This window comes from Stegostoma tigrinum, chromosome 3 (genome assembly GCF_030684315.1).
Source record: "Stegostoma tigrinum isolate sSteTig4 chromosome 3, sSteTig4.hap1, whole genome shotgun sequence".
In the NCBI taxonomy this organism is placed as follows: Eukaryota; Metazoa; Chordata; class Chondrichthyes; order Orectolobiformes; family Stegostomatidae; genus Stegostoma; species Stegostoma tigrinum.
The window spans coordinates 94,255,964-94,274,002 of record NC_081356.1 but is presented as its reverse complement, the minus strand read 5'-3'; positions in this window follow the sequence as shown (position 1 = coordinate 94,274,002).

The following is an 18,039-nucleotide window of genomic DNA, read 5'->3' as shown; positions in this document are numbered from 1 at the left end:
TTGGGATATGTCACTTACAACTATATTGCATTAGTTGAAGGAGTAATAAATCCAATCTGGAAACTCATCAACACCAGGTCTTAACAACAAATAAGACCTTCATTAAGTTAACATTCTTGCAACATCACCCTTTGATTTGCATTCTATTCATTGTACCTTGGCTCAAATTTACAATTATGTTCATATTGTTATAGATTATTTCAACAAAGTTCAATTTTTTTTTGGCCTCCCTGTAAATTCTTTGCAAAGCTTATCTTCTACATTAGAACAATCCATTTTGAAAGGATGGCCAGGCAAATTAGTAAAATTGCTCTGAACCAGTTTCTAAGAAAAACTTCATTGTTCAAAAATAACCAGTTAATTGTTTTCTCTTCACTTGTGTGTCCGTTGGAAGGTCCGTTGGTACATCCACAAGGCACAACAATCTTCTCACTTCACATGGTGTCCAGCATTTGGAAATTACAGGTGTTAACATGGGTAAAATTTCTATGCTATCTAGTTTAGCAACTGAAAAATGTAGTCAATTCAACATAGTTGGTTTTATCTGATTGGCCCTAAGACCCAAATAGGATTTTAAGTTTGGTACACTGCAGTTTGAAGTGATAATGCCTGGAGATCATCCCGAATGCAATATTGATACTACATTATCACTTTATTATGGAGCAACTCCAAGTGGAACCAAATTCTATGAGATTACTGTGACAGAATATTGTACAATAATTCAATCCAGCAGAATTTAAAATATCAAGCAAGAAAAAACATTAAAGGCCAGCTCAATACAAAACATAAATTGTATTAATTTCTCTTTCATTATTCATTCGGTGAGTACAAGTTTTTAACTTGTCAGCTGTTTTGGTTTGTTTCATTTTATTTTAGCCTTCAAATCTATTGACTTTCTTGCTGCCAGAAATTTCATTACAACTGAACCACTTTTTCTGCAACTGCTTTAGAAAATATTCTGAATAGAATATCAATATTTTTCTTAAAGCATAGTAATTTTTTTTAGTCACTAGCTGGATTCAACTCAAAATCTAGACAGAAGTGTTATCTTCTCAGTTGCTCAGGGAATATTTATCTATTATTTACAATCACTTACTCTGTATTTGGAAAACTCAAATCCCATTCCCTCAGTAAAAGATTCTCAGAAAGGAACCATAGGTCTAACAATACAAAGCTGGGCCATTTGCTTGTGAGTAACATCAAAAAATATTGCCATTATTAGAGAGCCTTAGTAAGTATAGATAATTTATGGCCAATACTGTACATCTGCAGAATTCAAAATTTAGATAGCCAAGGATAGCTACCCCCATTGATTCCAGAGGGCAGATTTTGGAAATGAGGTAATGAGATTTCTTGAGATAACAATATTCTCAGCTAAACAATCTATGCTATTAAAGAGTCAGTTCAAAGATGAGAGTGGAGTTAATAGCCCCAAATATCTTTGTGGACTGGGCAGATGTAGGAGGGGCAGTGGTTGTGACTAACTGTGATATGTGTTGATCACCCTGCAGGAAATCACAGGGTAGGTTGATGAACATATTAATCTGTCCATTCCAAGGGTAGAACTTTAGAGTGCTCCTAAGCACCCCACAAGGAAACTTTGGCTTCCCTTGCTGCGTCTCTTCCACTTTCCAAATATGAGACTCCTCTGGATTGGCAGCTAATTCTGCTACATAGCTGATCTAGATGGGGAGCCAAATTTTAACTGTCTGGCAAAATTTAATTGATACCCATGTATTATTTCTGCAGCAGCAATAAAGTTTCTATCTGTCATTGATGTCGACCTTTTGGGAAGGAAATCTGTCACTCTTACTGGACCTAACCTTAGTGAGGCTCCAGACACAGAAGGAGGCCATTATGCCAATGCGGCCTACACTGGCTCATCAAATGGGTAACATTACCTCGTACCAATCTCCTGTCTTTTTAACTTATATTGTTACACACTATTTCTAACCAATAAATCATCCAATGCCCTCTTGAATGCCTCAATCGAATCTTCCATCACCATATTTCCAAAAAATGCGTTCCGTACCCCAACTAATAGTTGCATGAAATATTATCTTTTTTTCATTCCCTTGATTGTTTTGCATATCACTTTAAAACCATACCTGCTCATTCTTGTTCCTTGGTTTTTGAATTTCCAGAGGAACCTCTGACATAATATTCGTTTTCCACCAAATCCAAGAAAAATAGTGAGAAAAACACCAGGAAATCTCCATTAAGGAAGGATAAACTATCAAAGAAGGCAGTAGGGTGAAGAGTCACTATACTTGTTCCAAGACTATCTGATAATGAAAGGTGTATACTTTAATCCTCTATTGTCTGGAATTTAAAAGAATGAGAGGCTATCTCTTTGAAACATACATTATTTGACATGGAGGACATGAGGAAGATGTTTCCCTTGACTGGGGAACTACAGCACCAGGCCTGAGCCTCAGGATCAAGAGATGATCATTGAGAACTAAGACAAGGAGAAATCTTTATATTCAAAGGGTTGTGAAATTTCTGGAATTCTCCATCTTAGTGCTTTGTGGATCCTTCATCATTGACTATATTTAAATTTAGGTTGACGGACTTGTGGTCTCTGAGGAATCAAAGAATATTTGAGAGAGTGGATTTGTGGCAGAAGGTCAGCCGTAATCATATTGAACAGCAGAAAGAGATTTACAGGCTCTGCAGCCTACCCCTACTCATTTTTTTTTACAGAGATAATTTTACGCTCTTCATTAAGTCAATATACCTGGCACAGGTTATACTTTAATTTGCACCTGAAGTGACTTTGGCATATTCTTGTTTACATGCTTGTGATGTGGCCAGTAAGGTCATCATTTATTGATCAATTCTGATTGCCAAGGTTTCACTCCGGCACCTTCTCGAATTTACGCAGTCCACTTGTCATCAATGCGTCCACAATGGTATTAGCTTTGAGTTCCAGAATTTGAATCAGGAACAATGAAAGGACAGTGATGTATTTTGAAAACAAGATGGTATATGGCTTGGAGGAGAAATTGCCAGTGATAATGTTCCCGAGCACCTGCTGTCCTTGTCCTTCGATAGTGTGTATTATTTTCTTAAAGGAGCACATGTACACAGAGCATCTCTTATTTCATCCCGGGTGCATGAGAGCTCTTTAAAAGCAGATCATCTCTGAGACCCGGTGTGGTACTGGCATCTGGACTTGTCAGCTGTGACTAGCCATCATCTCAAAATCACTTTCTCACATTGCAATGTGTCATGCTTACTAAAAATAAACATATCTAAGTGCTGTTTCAGTTTGTATCCATACTAAGCATGGTACCCAGTGATGAATAAGTGGGCCCCAATTTTGTTGTTGTGGCAATGAGAGCTGGAGTTTAGCTCACTGGCTTAGGTCTTCTGTTCATTTTTGGCATTGTGGTTGCTAAGGAACATTTGAAATGTAGTTTATGATTTTCTGTACTGTTTATGTAAACTGTGCAGAATTCATTTTTGCTGACTGACAGAAAATAAACAGTTCTACAAAAATCATGCCTCAGATGGGATAGTGGAATTTCTTAAATGGCTAAACTGGACATTAAGTGTGCAAATTATTTGTTGAGAAACCTGCTCACCCAAAATACTTCGATTTTTCACAATTTCCAAATTACGTATGCTTGTACCTTTTGACATGTACTTTATGTGAGAGAAAATGCTGAACAGAAGAGTAGGAACTTATCATAATAATAAATCTGTTTGTGGTAACCATGTATTGGTCTTGTTCTTCCAATCATCACAGTGATAAATATTGAGATAAACATTCGCCCTCCAAGAATCTCTCTGATTCTGAAGTTTGCGTCAAAAACTGGGCTTGATTTCATATGTTTGAAAAAAAATTACTCCATCTTTCTCTTACTGTTAATCTAAGGAATAAGATGATCATTAGTAGTGGGAGCTTAACTGAAATACAAAACAGCCTAAACAAGCCCCACACTCCCAACAATGTCTGTGGTTTTTAACCCCCTCCCTACAATACTCACCCTTACAATACCCATCATCTTCAACCCCTCATCCAACCACTCTAACACTTCTGCACCTCTGATAATGCCTTTTCTCTATAAACCTCTCCTGACAAAGCGTTTCACCAATTCTTCCCATGCTCATCTCCCATCTGCATCAGGTCTTCATCACAAACTCCTAACAGCACTTAAAAATCCTAAACTTTAACAATGCTTGCTGAAAAAAAAACCTTACCACAACACATGCTGGTCAAGTGTTGAGTAGGAGACCTGGCCTTTCATTTCTCCTCCTCACCAGTCCATGTGGATCACTGCAACTAGGCCTTGTTTCTTGCCTCTGGAAAGGATGTCCTGGCTGAAAGGTTGAGAAATGGTCAAACCATATTTTTAAATCATGGTCAGTGCTGACTGTAGTGCTACTGCCATTGACTGGAAAATCTGGGAAAATGTGTTCTCTTTTCTCTCAGCTGAAGTTGTTCCTTGGTATACCAGGATACTTTTGGAACCTAGAGCTTGCTGGTGGCAGCATTAAAGGATGAATACTTAACGTGTTTTTTTGCATATACATTTTAATGCAAAAAAAAGTTATATTGTTGAAATTCATCGCACAAATATGTTGATTAACTCCAGTTTAAACCACATGCCACTATTTTTATAGTCAATTGTGCATTTATTTTAAATCTGTCAACACCTCTACTAAACAATGAGACAAACAAATGTATTAAGCTTTAACCTTTTGTCAATATTACTTTTCAGTCTTTGTCCTCAATACGTAATTACTGAACAGTGATAGTGTGACTGTTGAGCAGTGTGATCTTCAGTGGGAGAAGGCACTACTAGTGTTACCTTATGCTAGGTTATCAATTAGTAGCCAGGAACCAGCAATGAATACCAGCTCCAAGTCTTGACCCGAAACGCATCCTTAAGGCATGCCTGTGGGTTTAAAAACCCTCCACCAGTTGAAAGCTTATTAACAGGTGGGTTCACCATCTGATCAGGTATGGTAGACAGATTCCCAATGCTGGAGAGCCAAACTCAACAAATTCCCTGAGATAGGATGCCATGCCTGAGTTGGCAGCTGTGGTAAAGGACATTGTACCCCTAAAAGCATCAAAACAGTCACTTCACAAAGTCATCAAGAAACGTCCAAGAAGTAGAGGAAGACTCAGAAACATAACAACTTGACTTACTTATACCACCCGCCGACCCAGGTCGCTCCTTCCATCAGAATTTAGTCCAAGACCATGGATGTCATGTACCCCTTTGTAGTTGACACCTTTCAGCACATTGTGTCTGAGGCTTTGCAACTGATCCACTCCAACAAATGCCAGACCATCTCCGTCGAGGGCATCCAGAGTGCCATTCACTTCATGCTGCCAAGGTAAACTGGCAAAATGCAATGTCTCAGAGGCACAAAAGGGGTCACCAAATACAACATGTTAAAGAAAATAAATATCAGCAACCCCACTTTGAAGTGTGAGCTGATGACCTGAAGATGGGCATTGCAAGAGTATTTTGCATTTTTAAAATAGACACTGCTGCCTGCCTATGATCCTAGAAGGGACAGTCACAGTCCAAGACAAATAGATTGCCAACTGGAAGTTCAGGACTGTAGCTCAAATGACCATGAAGGAAAAACTGTCTGTTCAACCACCTCAAATCTGGACCCTGAGCACTTTCAAAATCCTGGCCCTTGTTTCAGTGGTTTTAAGTGAGGAATAGATTATCAACGTAGATCCATATTATGAGTCATTTTAGACTTGAAATTTAAGTAAGTCTTTCATTGCAACAAAGAATGCAGCTAAAAGGTAAAGCCTAAGGCTCAACAGAGCAATGGTCACAATGATCAAGGGAGTTAGTGGAAGCAGAGGTGACAATAGGAGTTGAATGTACCAATAAGTTCTCATTCAAAACATGTAGTTGCATGTGGTAAGAACATTTCAATAGTAAAGCCACCATAGTGCCTGCCATCTAATTAAAGTGAAATGACTGGTGGTGAGTTTAATCTGAGGGCCAACACACCTCAGGCAAGGGGCAGGAGAAGTTAAGATCTTGATGGCAACCTCAGCCTTTGTTGGAATTGAACCCATCCTATTGGTGTCTTTCGGCATCAAAAACCAGCCACCACCAACTGAGCTAACTAACAGGTAAAGAACAACAAGTGATTTTGTATGGCTGATTAACTTAACAAATTACATTTAGCCAATTAGTTAACATCAATTGGGAGACAGGAATTGTGTCATAGCTTGTTCATATGGCAGCTCCCAGATTCTGAAAGCCAGGAGAAACACATTCTTAACAAAATGTCAAAAACTACTTTGATCGAATTGAATAAGAAGAGATTCTGCTTAGAAAGTATGAGGAGCTTGGTATCAAATTGAAGAGCATATACTCAAGGTTAACTAAAAGCTGAAACAACTGCAGAGGCTGTAAAGCTGAGGAAGGGTCACTCGACCTGAAATGTTGACTCTGATTTTTCTCCACAGATGTTGCCAGACCTGCTGAGCTTTCCCAGCAATTTCCATTTTTATCATAAGGCTAATAATTGCTGGATTATTTTCTGAACCAGGTGCTGATTGGCAGATGGCATATAAGGTGAGTGAGGTGAATACCTAGCTCAAAGGCTGGTGTGAAAGAAAATGCTTCTAGTTCGTGAGGTATTGGCATCAGTGCCAAGGAAAGGGGGAGCTGTACTGTGGAGGTGGTCTGCATCTGTATCATGTCAGGACTAACATTTGTCCAAATTGTATAATTATAGAAGATGTTATAAAGATAACTAAGGCAAAACTAAAAGCTTTGTGTCTGAATCTGCATAATATTCATTACGAAGTAAACAAATTGATAGTGTGCTTTGAAGTGAATAAATATGACCTAATAGCCATTATGGAGATGTGGCTGCAGGATGACATGAGTTAAGTTCTCAGTACTAAGGGGTATTTGACATTCAAGAGGAATAGTAAAAGAGATGAAGGTAGAGGGGTAGAATTGTGTGGCTTTTGTGCAATATTTAGAGATGACCTTGTTTTTGCAGTTCAGGATGCAGAATCAGTTTGGGTGGAGATGAGGAATAGTGAGGGAAAGTAGTTACCCATAGCAGTGTTGTATAATAACAGTAATGTGAGATAAAACATGCAACAATAAAAAATGGGTGCTTCTGATTAAGGGATGGCAATAGTCATGGGTGATTTTAATTTGACATATGAAGTGGAAAAATCAGATTGCGAATCATAGCCTGGATGAGGAGTTCATAGAATACTAACCAAATAGTTTCTTACAGCTGCATATTCCGGAATAAAGTGGAAAGCTGGCTATATTTGACTTGTGGGATGAAGGTTTCTCACCCCTGACTTAGAGGCTTATTCTTCAGTGAAGTGTTCATTTAGAGGCTTTCAGGAAAAGAACTGGCAGTGAAAGCTGACAGATCTGTATACATATTAGCTAACATGCTGCAAGACGACAATGACAAATGAAATAATTGCTGCATGAGTTTCACAGCATCTAATAATTTTGATTCCTGATTTCATGTCAACTTTAATTTAAATGACAAAGCTACTTAGATACACTGCATTTACACAATATCAGTTGATGTTACCCATAAAGCTTATATCAATAAAGTTAATTGTGCTCTTTGTACAACATCTTACACCAAACAATAATCACTATTTAGTGGTTTTCTTGTTTAAGCTTGCATAGATTTGACTTTAACCATTCTTAGAAGGAAGAAATGAATGTGTAATAGTCACGTGATAACTCCTTTAACACACAGGCAAGCCCGATAAATAATGTACTTCTCAAATGTGTATTACAAAATCTGGACAGGTTATCAAGAGTATAAAGCATAAAAACCCTAATTTATTACACAATATTCAGGATAGAATGAATTCCTCTATAATGTAGGATGTAAGAAGATGAAGATGTCTCTTATCTGCTGAAAGGGCATTGTTAAATAAAGCGCTCAATAAACGTGAAATTGATGGACAGTCGGTTTTATTAGTTGGGTCAGCATTTATTACTTAGTACTCTTGAAAATGTACTGGTGGAATGCCTTGTGAGCCACTTCAGTCCATGTGCTGTAGGTAAATTTGCAATGCCATTTAAAAGGCAGTTGCATGATCTTGGCCCAACAACATCGAAGGGATGGTGATAGTGTTCTAAGTGTGGGTGATGAATGGTGTGTTGGGAGATTTGCAGATGATGGTGTTATCATGTATTTACTGCCCTTATCCTTCTAGATGTAATGGTCCTGGCTTGGAAGGTGCTGTCTCAGGTTTGTTGGTGAATTTCTAAGTGTGCCAGGTACACATTGTCTTCAATGTGCATTGGTGGTGCAGATAGTGAAAGTTTAAGAAGATAGATGGTTGCCAGTACAGCCAGCTGCTTTATGTGATGATGTCAAGCTTCTAAAGTGTTCTTGGAGATGCACCCATTTATGCAGGTGGGAAGTATTCCATTATACTCCTGATTTGTGCCTTGTTGAAGGCTTTGGAACCTCAGGAGATGAATAGATTGCTGGAGAGTTCCTAACCGCTGACCTATTCTTGTAGCTACAGTATTCACATGGCTCATCCAGTTTAGTTTCTGGTCACTAGTTTTATTGACCAGGCCAGACCACCCTCAAAATATTTTAAGAAGGTAGCCTAGGCCCTAACTTTTTCTTATTTTAAAGGCCGATATGAAGTGAGTGTTCTAGGTGTGATGCAACTGGTCAAACCACTCAGCTCTAAGCAAGACAAAACATATACAAATACTACAGTTGAAACATGAACAAAAAAAACAGAATTCAGAGTAACCCAACTATTGGAAAACTCTCTGATGAAGGGCCTAGGCCCGAAACGTCAGCTTTTGTGCTCCTGAGATGCTGCTTGGCCTGCTGTGTTCATCCAGCTCCACACTTTGTTATATTGGAAAACATAACTGATCCGATACTAATTAACTGTTCGAATATAATAACATCCATAAACACACCACTTGGCAAAAAGGTAAATTCAAACACATGTTCTTACAGGCAGGAGTGAATAAAACCCAGAGAGACATTTCAGAGAAAGTCAGAGGAATCCTTTACTGAAACTATCAACCCCCCGGTACTCAAGACATCTTGTGATTGTTACATCTTTTAAAAAAACTGGAAGAAACCTGAACTGGGAGAAGTGGCTACTTCCCTTCCATTGTTAAACTGTTACTCCCCCAACTGTTTCATACCTCTGCATTTGCAAACTCTCTTCAAAATAAAACAAGGACCACAAATAATCTTTTTAAAGTGACAACATTGTCACAATGGTATCCACCAGGATGTTGATAATGCTATCACTTGGGAAGATACATAGAAGCTATTGCCCAATTTGAAATACTATGGCAAACCACCAAGCCTACCATCAATAATATCATATTGCAGATATGTCAAAAGGCTTTACAATGACAATGTATAGGTATTTAGTTCTATTTTTAGAAATGGGCACATTAAGGCCTCAATGGAAAAATTGTTCATCAGTGGCCATTGCATTGGACTTTTGCGGGTAATTTATTTTGCAACTGTAATCAGTGATGTCATAGCCTTACAAAATGTAGTAGACTTGTAAAATTGGATCTGTTTCTCCTCAGGGGAGGGTACATACTGTTGAAGATCATTGTGTAGGTAGAAGAGAAAATTTATTATTGTTGTTGTCAATTAGTGACCTGTGGTTCCATGGTTATTTCAGCTTGGTGCCAACAGTGATGCCTACTCACTACCACTGAGAACACTATTACCATAGATCTGACACTTCTGATGCCAATTCTCTGTATGTCTTACATATTAATGGTGGCAAAAAGTAGTTGATATGTCAGTGGAACTCAAGCTGCATTGAATTGAGTCCTGTGATCTTGACCCTGAAGAGACTTGGAATAAAGGTGTGCCAATTTAAGGCTGAAATAAGAAGGAAATTCTCTCAGAAGGCTGTGAATCTTTGGAACTCTTTGTCACAGAGACCTGTGGAGGCAGAGTGCTTGTCAACATTTAAGACTGAGGTAGATATATTCTCGATCAATAAACAAATTAATAGTTGCATGTAAAAGGGCAGGTGAGGAGACATTAGGAATGTTGGATCAGTCATGATTCTACTGAATAGCAGAACGGGCTCAAAGGCCTGATTGGTCTGTTCCCATTCCTATTTTTTATGGTCTTTTTTTTGACCTTGCAGGTAATTTTATTAGTTTTACTCTAAAATAGCAAGCATTTACATAAAGTCTCTGGAGGTTAGTGCAAGATTTCCATTTTAGGAATATCTCCTACTCTTCAACAATCAGATGTTAATTTTATATCGTATTTAATAATTTATAGGAAAAAATTAAACGATGTAGGTATGAAGTAAATGTTGAAAAATGTAGATACTCATTTATCCTTAATAAGTAAATAAATATTACTACATGGTTTGTACATTGAACTGAACATTAAATGGGTGAGACAAATAGGAAAAATATAATGAAAACAGAAGTTGCTAGAAAAGCTCAGCAGGTCCGGCAGCATCTGTGAAGAAAAAAATCAGAGTTAACCTTTCAGGTCTGCTGACCCTTCCTCGGAACTGGTTCAAGATTGGCTGGTTCCGAGGAAGGGTCACCAGACCCGAAATATTAACTCTGATCTTTTTCTTCACAGATGCTGCCAGGCTGGTGAGATTCCAGCAACTTCTGTTTTTGTTCCTGATTCACAGCATCCACGGTTTTTCTGGTTTTTATTTGGGAAAATGTAATATTTGGCCAATTAGTATCAAAACTAAAAAAATACTATCTTTTAACATATAATGATGCAAGTGCTAGCTTTGGTGCATGGCTAATTAAATGGCAATGTGATTGTTGTTAGAAGTGGTCCCTTTCATCTTTGAATACACATCAGAAAATCGTGCATAATCCTGAATGACATCATTTAATGCTGAAGAAGGATCAAAGGCTTTGTTATTCCAACTGTTTCCTTGCTCAAAACTGCAATGTTGTAATCAAACCTATAACAGTTTAATTCTTGACATAAATACCTGCTTTGTCAGCACTAATTAAGCTTATAGTGATCTGTGACAAGTAATGCCAATCACAGGTATTTCTCAGCAAATTTAGTAAGGTTAATTTTGACCTTTGGATTTTAAGCTACTGTTGAAAAAAGTGGTTGCAGATCTTCCAGTCAATGGATATTTGGTTACTAAATGGATGATCTACAATTCACATTGAAAATCCTACAGACGTCATATTGTGCTGAATCCATTGAATCACCTGGGATGTTTAAACCAAAGTTAGACTATTACCCTGTTCTCCCGAACCCTCCAAAAACGCCTCTGACTTTGAGTTGGAGTCAGAGACTTCAGAAAATTCCCGTTTATAGTTTTCAAGGAAATGTTAGACAGAAATATCTTGTTGTAACTCTGGGGAAACTATACAACTGACCCTCCAATTCAATTCTCGCTCTGACCTCTTTACTAAAATTTGCCCCTCGGTTGTCCCACTGACCTGTGCTCTTCTTCACATAACTACTGGGTCAACCTGACTGATTCCCAACATCTGACTCATCCTCGATATCCCAACTCTCCTCCAATCTGACCTAATTACACCTAACCTCCTGACCCAGTCTGACTTTGCTAACTCACCTAGCCACTCACTCATGTACCACAACATCCAACTGCCATCCTATCCAGTTGCCACCCTATCCACATTCTAACCTACCCAGCTGCCATTTTTTCAACCTACCACATGAACTAGTTGCTACTCTACCCACTTTTGGTTATAGGGAAAAGACAGGAGAATTGAGAGTTGAATTATTAGATCAATCAAAATTCCACTGAATTGTGAAGCAGACTCAATGGGCTGAATGACCCATTTCTGTTTCCCCCTCTTGTGGTCTAAGTTTATTATTGGCCCTATTGTTATGGATCAGAAAGAACCTTTGCTATTTATAATTTATAATTTTGGTTTGGATTCAGAAACACAATGCAAAATTATTAAATTTAAAACTCAATCAAAAATCAAATTAAAAATCAAACAAAAGTGGCAACATCATAGAAACTCCATCAACACCGGAACCCCTTGACGTCAAATTCATGCTGACTTATCATTTCAGTTGTCATTGGCCATATCCTGAAATTACAATTCTGAACCCAGATTCAGCACAAGACTGCAGCAATTGAAAAAGGTCATCTGCTACCTTTTTAAGATAATTAGGGATGAACAATCCATGCAGTCTTGTCCTGCTATCCCCATCTATAAACAAAAATAAAATGCAGATAAGTGTAAAGTTCTGCATTTATAGAGTAAGTGACATATTTACCCAGTGAGTTTCTATTCTATGGCTCAGAATGAAATGGGGAGAGACTTTAAAATTGTAATATTTCAATGTGGAAATATCTAAAAACTTCAGAACAAAGTTTAATAAGGCTTAAAGAATTCTGAAACACACTGGCAAACAGTTGGATACAAGGTTAAAAAATGCCACGTGAAATTACCCAGTTCTCAACTCTGAGCATGGGCTGATTTTGGTGGACAGGCTTCGTTACAATAATCATAGTGAGCTTTACATACATTTTAACAACTGGGCTTCCGCCAATTCACCTACCCACTCACCCATGCATCATACCAACCAACTGCCATTCAACCCAGCTGCAATCCTATCCACATTCTACCCTACCCAGCTGCCACTGTCCCAAACTATCTCCCTATCTAGCTATTACCCTACCCACTTACCTATTTACCTCATCCACCTCCAACAACACAATCACTCACCCATTCACACATTCACCAGCACAATGAAAAGCATTGGGACAGTTAAATAATTACCAGAATAGGGCAGTTCACACTGTAAGAATGTGGCTTGATTTCTGCATGGATTCTTTTCTGCATGGAGCCTCCTAAGACTCATGCATTGACGGAAAATCTTTCTTTGGAGATGTGGATAGAAGCATTCTCGACAGGTAAGTGGTGATTTTTCTCTCTGATCAGAGCCAGATGCAGTGGTTCTGAATCTAAATGGAATGTTTAGCCGATGATATGCAGACACGCAAAATTGTGAAGGAAATGTTTTAAAACAAGAAGTTACTGGTCATCTTCACATAATAACCATAATTTTACTGCAAAACAAATGTTTGTCAACAATGCCACAATCTCATAGCAACATGCAAGTTGCAATCATTTAAAAATAGAAAAATTAAGAAGCCCTTATCATAGAATCTCTACAGTGTGGAAACAGGCCCTTTGGCCCAACAAGTCCACATTGAACCTCAGAGCAGCCCACCCAGACCCATTCCCCTATAACCCATCTAATCTATACATCCCTGAAGAATTCTTGCAATTGAGTATGGCCAATCCACCTAACCTGCACATCTTTGGACTGTGGGAAGAAACTGGAGCACCATGCAGACATGGGGAGAATGTGCAAACTCCACACAGACAGTCACCTGAGGCTGGAATTGAACCGGGGTCCCTGGCACTGTGAGGCAGCAGTGCTAATCACTGTGCCAATGTGCTGCCACAAATATTCTGCTTATGATATGCCAGTAAGTCTTTTCAGAAACTGATCTGGATCATTCTAATGATTAAAGACAAAGTCTGTGAATGAAAGCAGAAATATTAAAATGTTTTATTTTATTCATTGATTTGGGTTACAATAAGTCAAAAAAAATCCTCTACTACAAACTGCATTCATGAGACCTATTAAGTAAGTACATGTTATACTTTTAACAGTATGTTTCTGTTTACACCAGTACATCCATATAATTAAAGGCATTGCATTTTGCATTCAGTATAACAGCACGCTTTTCAAAAGCATTACATCTGAGAAAGTGAAGCTTCAGAAACACAACACTTCAAAGTGTCATACCTAGGGCACGACACCTCAAAGTCTCAATGCATCACACCTTAAGACATCACACTTCCAAAGTGTCATTTGACTTTTGGCAAACAAAAGTTAAATGAATGCCTTGAATAAGCACAAACATTGGATCAACTAAATGTGAATGATTTAACGTTGTAAAAAGTACCATCAGAGAATGATTAATGAGACACAAACTAAGCAATCAAATCCTCAATTGTTTTTTCAAAGCTGATATTCACAACCCAGCAATACCTCAAAATGACACAGTGAAAATGATCAAATAACTTTTTTACATTGTCTTTGCTCCTCTTTTTCTTTAAATATTTGTATATTTACACTCAATATATGATTGAGGGACTTTGGATTAAAAGGGGTGAGAGGAATAGCTGAAACCCACCTTCTTGCCAATACAGAATCCACCCCTACATAAAATCCCCATGCTGTGGCCATTTTATGACTTGGTCTCTCCTCAATCTGAAACCTGAGGTGGGTGTAATGCCAACACCTTTAAAGGTGAACTCTCTTAAAGGGAGGGTTTACATGTAATAAATAAAACCTAGCCTGTCCAACCACTCCTCATAAAACAGCAGGCCTATTTCAAACTAAAAACCTCAAGAACTGTGGATGCTGTAAATCAGGAGCAAAAATAGAATTTGTTAGAAAAGCTCAGCAGGCCTGGCAGCATTTGTGTGGAAAAGATCAGAGTTAACATTTTGGGTCTGGTGACCTTTCCTTCGCAACGCGACGTCATCGCTCCGCCCACAACCTCCACAGCCTGCAACCCCAGAGGAGACAGCCACCCTGAGCCCTGCCGAATCTTCACCATCCCCCCAGACCTCCCACTGACTGAGGACGAACGGTCAGTCCTGAGCAAGGGGCTCACCTTTGTCCCCCTACAACCACACATCAACGAATACCAGTCACGGTCGGACATAGAGCAGTTTTTCCGCCGTCTTCGCCTGCATGCCTACTTCTTCAACCGGGAACCCAACCCTCCTTCCACTGACCCCTTCACCCGCTTCCAACACAAGTCCTCCTCCTGGACACCACCCCCAGGCCTCCTACCCTCCCTCGACCTCTTCATCTCCAACTGCCGTCGAGACATTAACCGCCTCAACCTCTCCACCCCTCTCACCCACTCCAACCTCTCCCCCGCAGAACGGGCAGCCCTCCGCTCCCTCCGCTCCAACCCCAACCTCACCATCAAACCCGCAGACAAGGGTGGCGCAGTGGTAGTATGGCGTACTGACCTCTACATCGCCGAGGCCAGACGCCAACTCTCCGACACCACCTCCTACCGCCTCCTCGATCATGACCCCACACCCGAGCACCAAACCATCATCTCCAACACCATTCATGACCTCATCACCTCAGGGGACCTCCCACCCACAGCCTCCAACCTCATTGTTCCCCAACCCCGCACGGCCCGTTTCTATCTCCTTCCCAAAATCCACAAACCTGCCTGCCCTGGTCGACCCATCGTCTCAGCCTGCTCCTGCCCCACCGAACTCATCTCCACCTATCTGGACTCCATTTTCTCCCCTTTGGTCCAGGAACTCCCCACCTATGTCCGTGACACCACCCACGCCCTCCACCTCCTCCAGGACTTCCAATTCCCTGGCCCCCAACACCTCATATTCACCATGGACGTCCAGTCCCTGTACACCTGCATTCCGCATGGAGATGGCCTCAAGGCCCTCCGCTTCTTCCTGTCCCGCAGGCCCGACCAGGCCCCCTCCACCGACACTCTCATCCGCCTAGCGGAACTCGTCCTCACACTCAACAACTTCTCTTTTGACTCCTCCCACTTCCTACAGACTAAGGGGGTGGCCATGGGCACCCGCATGGGCCCCAGCTATGCCTGCCTCTTTGTAGGTTACGTGGAACAGTCCATCTTCCGCACCTACACAGGCCCCAAACCCCACCTCTTCCTCCGGTACATTGATGACTGTATCGGCGCCGCCTCTTGCTCCCCAGAGGAGCTCGAACAGTTCATCCACTTCACCAACACCTTCCACCCCAACCTTCAGTTCACCTGGGCCATCTCCAGCACATCCCTCACCTTCCTGGACCTCTCAGTCTCCATCTCAGGCAACCAGCTTGTAACTGATGTCCATTTCAAGCCCACCGACTCCCACAGCTACCTAGAATACACCTCCTCCCACCCACCCTCCTGCAAAAATTCCATCCCCTATTCCCAATTCCTCCGCCTCCGCCGCATCTGCTCCCACGATAAGACATTCCACTCCCGCACATCCCAGATGTCCAAGTTCTTTAAGGACTGCAACTTCCCCCCCACGGTGATTGAGAACGCCCTTGACCGCGTCTCCCGCATTTCCCGCGACACATCCCTCACACCCCGCCCCCGCCACAACCGCCCCAAGAGGATCCCCCTCGTTCTCACACACCACCCTACCAACCTCCGGATACAACGCATTATCCTCCGACACTTCCGCCATTTACAATCCGACCCCACCACCCAAGACATTTTTCCATCCCCACCCCTGTCTGCTTTCCGGAGAGACCACTCTCTCCGTGACTCCCTTGTTCGCTCCACACTGCCCTCCAACCCCACCACACCCGGCACCTTCCCCTGCAACCGCAGGAAATGCTACACTTGTCCCCACACCTCCTCCCTCACCCCCATCCCAGGCCCCAAGATGACATTCCACATTAAGCAGAGGTTCACCTGCACATCTGCCAATGTGGTATACTGCATCCACTGTACCCGGTGCGGCTTTCTCTACATTGGGGAAACCAAGCGGAGGCTTGGGGACCGCTTTGCAGAACACCTCCGCTCAGTTCGCAACAAACAACTGCACCTCCCAGTCGCAAACCATTTCCACTCCCCCTCCCATTCTCTTGATGACATGTCCATCATGGGCCTCCTGCACTGCCACAATGATGCCACCCGAAGGTTGCAGGAACAGCAACTCATATTCCGCCTGGGAACCCTGCAGCCATATGGTATCAATGTGGACTTCACCAGTTTCAAAATCTCCCCTTCCCCCACTGCATCCCTAAACCAGCCCAGTTCATCCCCTCCCCCCACTGCACCACACAACCAGCCCAGCTCTTCCCCCCCACCCACTGCATCCCAAAACCAGTCCAACCTGTCTCTGCCTCCCTAACCGGTTCTTCCTCTCACCCATCCCTTCCTCCCACCCCAAGCCGCACCCCCAGCTACCTACTAACCTCATCCCACCTCCTTGACCTGTCCGTCTTCCCTGGACTGACCTATCCCCTCCCTACCTCCCCACCTACACCCTCTCCACCTATCTTCTTTACTCTCCATCTTCGGTCCGCCTCCCCCTCTCTCCCTATTTATTCCAGTTCCCTCCCCCTATCCCCCTCTCTGATGAAGGGTCTAGGCCCGAAACGTCAGCTTTTGTGCTCCTGAGATGCTGCTTGGCCTGCTGTGTTCATCCAGCCTCACATTTTATTATCTTGGAATCTCCAGCATCTGCAGTTCCCATTATCTCTTTCCTTCGCAACTTCTGTTTTTGGGCCTATTTCAAACGACTGTTATTAGAGTCAGTATTAGAATATATTGTAAAGGAGACATTAGTTGAGCATTTAGAAATATCTAATATGATCACGCAGAGTCAGCATGGCTTCATGAAGGGTAAGGTATATCTGACAAATTTACTAGACTTCTTTGAGGAGGTAACAAACAGAATAGATAAAGGGGAAGCAGTGAATTTTTTGAAAGTATTCGTTAGTGTGCCACGCATTAGGATACTGAATAAGATAGGAACGAACAGTGTTGGAGGTAGTATATTAGCACTGATAGAGGATTGGGTATCTCATAGAATATGGACAGTTGGGATTAGGTGCATTTTCAGGAAGGCAACCTGTAACTAGTAGAAGGTCACAGAGATCAGAAATAGAACCTACAATTATTTACAACATACATAAATAACTTGGATAAGGAAAGTAAACGGACGATAGACAAATATGCGGATGATACAAAAATAGGTGGGGAGTTAAGTGGTGGTGAGGACGAAGCAAAGAATCTGCAGAAAAATACAGACAGATTAAACAAATTAGTATAATTTGGCAGATAGAATATAATGTGGTAAATTGTTTTGCACAATGGCAGGAAGAATAGAGGAGCTGAATATTCTTTAAATTGAGAAAGACTGTATAACCTCACAGAAAAGAGGGATTTGGGAGTCCTCATCTGGGAATTACAGAAAGCTGTCTTTGTGGCTGGAAGAATGAAAAATAAGTTTTTTTATC